Genomic DNA, 2,800 nt, shown 5'->3' on the forward strand with positions numbered 1-2,800 from the left:
TATTCTAATACTAGGGAGATTACTCATTATGACTAACTGTAAATTGTTCTGACAGACACACTGCATAATCTTTGGAGGTTCTATCACATAAAGCACAGATATTCCTCTGTAACAGAAAAGATGGAAGATTTCACATATTCAATTCTATAGGTATTCTACAATTAACATGAAAGAATTTAGTGAGAAATATATGTGAAGTGATACTATAAATTACAAAGTATTAGAAAAACTTTAGTTCCTACTGGTGGTAGTAACTAATAGTTTCTAAGAACATATTCATTGTTACTTATTTGCAAAACTGCATGGTTTGAGGACCTCTTAAGACTAAAATGGCAATCTATAAAGTTTTAAGGATATGAAATTAGAGATCAAATCAAATTTACTCGTATTGAAATTTTCCTAAAAAATAAATTGTATTCTTTCAGGATAATCCAGTGGTAAAAAGATTCTGTTATCACTGAACCACTGAGACCATAACTGAAAAAGACGCAAGTACCCCAATGTTTATTGCAGCTCTATTTACAATAGCTAGGACATGGAAGAAACCTAGATGTTCCTCGACAGACGAATGGATAAAGAAGCTGTGGTACATATAAATAATGGAATATTTTTCAGACATAAAAAGGAATTCATTTGAGTCAGTTCTAATGAGGTAGATGAACCTAGAGCCTGTTATATATAGTGAAGTAAGTCAGAAAGAGAAAAACAAATATATTAGCACATATATATGGCATCTAGACAGATGGTATTGATGAACCTATTTGCAGGGTAGCAATGGAGACACAGACATAGAAAACAGACTTGTGGACACAGTGGAGGAAGGAGAGGGTGAAACCAATTGAGAGAGTAGCATAGAAATGCATACATTAGCATATGTAAAACAGACAGCCAGTGGGAATTTGCTATGAGGCAGGGGGCTCAGACTGGGGCTCTGTGACGATCTAGAAAGGTGGGATGGGGTGGGAGGCGGGAAGGAGGTTCAAGAGGGAGGGGACATACATATACCCATGGCTGATTCATGCTGATGTATAGCACAACCAACCCGATCAATTCTTTAGAGGAAAGGGAGTCATTAATTGTGAGAAATAAGGTCTCCTGGGTTTCAACTGATCCCTCTTTCTTCTCTATGAATTTATAGTTATGGGTGATAAAGAATATTTCGTAAAACTCCCTTTTATACAAACATAGAAGCAGAGTTGATAAACAGCAATCTTGCACCCCCAAATTAGGAATCAATTTCAGGGTGGCTCACTGGTGAAGAAATGCCTGCCAGTGCCAGAGACACGGGTTCGACCCCTGGTGTGGGAAGATCCCATAAGCCCCTGAGCAACTAAGCCCATTTTCCACAACAATTAAGCCTGTGTTCTAGAGCCTGGGACTGCAACTGCTGAAACCCCTGCACCCTAGAGCGCCGTGCTCCACAACAAGAGAAGCCGCCATGAGAAGCCCATGCGCTGCATCAAGAGCAGCCCCTGCTTTCCGCAACTAGAGGAAGGCCTGCACAGCAATGAGGACCCAGCACAGACAAAAAATACAGAATTTAAAAATATTTTGAGACCCGTATACCCATATTTGTCTAGTATATGCTAAGGAAAGGGTAGGTTGAGTAATTACCTGGCCAGAAATCTGTTCTTGTCTCGATTTTTTTAGCCAATTCTATAATTTGTTAAATGTAGTTTTTCTGAGTTTTTTTTTAACAAGCCTCCAATGATACAACTTTCAGAATTAATGGCTTAATTTTTAGATTAAAGATCCTAAAAATGGTTGATCTACTACAGCTCTGCAAGAAAACCTCAAGAAATAAACCTTATTATTTCTACAATACAATAATACCATATTTTATAGAATTTAAGACTTCATAAACTACAAGAAAAACAAATGTTTTATATACTTTAAAGAAGAAAACCAATGTCATTAAACTGGCACAATGCCTTTTGTCACTTAACATTTTATTTTATATTTTAAAAAAGAGATCTTTGAGACTTACTTGGTCATAGATATTTATCACCCTATTCCTACACAGAAAGGAAAATATAAGCAAAGTAAGTTCATTACGGTTTTGGTAAATATCGTCATTTGACAATTCTTTGGCACATATGTCAGTAGCAAACATAAGATGGCTTCTACTTTGGGGGATCTTCCTTTGTAAGATCCCATAAAGCATGTAGTCATTGCCTCATAAGAAAGTGTGAAACTGGCTGTTCCTCTGGGCGTGGATATTTGCTTCAGTATATCACATTTAGGCTTAGTGGATCTGTTTCTGTGTGTTTCTATTAAATAACTTTCCATTTCAATGCCAAGTCATAATGTAATATTTTAATAATATTTGTATAGCATTTAAACTCAACATATATATCAGACTCAATCGAAATAACAATAAGATTGGCAATAACCAAGTTCAAGCAACAGCTGCTACATCATGATTGTCCTCTGGCCATCCATTATAAGATGTATGCCAATTTTTAAAAATGTTGAAATATGAAAACAGGTGAATCTTAGAATTGAAGACTCCAATGACAATCCCTTATAATTTCATCATGGTGACTATCAGCATGAACTTGGTAGCCAGATAGACATGAGTACGGACTCAGTCTTTCAATTGCTGTGTGATTGATACTGCGCAGATCACTTAACCTCTACAAGCCTTCCCGGGTGGAGGCAGTGCTCGTTCTGCCTGCTAATGCAGAGAATTAAGAGACACAGGTTCAATCCCCAGCTGAGACGGTCCCCTGGAGGAGGGCATGGCAACCCACTCCGGTATTCTTGCCTGGAAAACTCTGTAGACAGAGGAGCCTGGCCG

The sequence above is a fragment of the Giraffa tippelskirchi genome, chromosome 6, assembly GCF_054371585.1.
Source record: "Giraffa tippelskirchi isolate mGirTip1 chromosome 6, T2T-mGirTip1v1.2.pri, whole genome shotgun sequence".
Classification (NCBI taxonomy): Eukaryota; Metazoa; Chordata; class Mammalia; order Artiodactyla; family Giraffidae; genus Giraffa; species Giraffa tippelskirchi.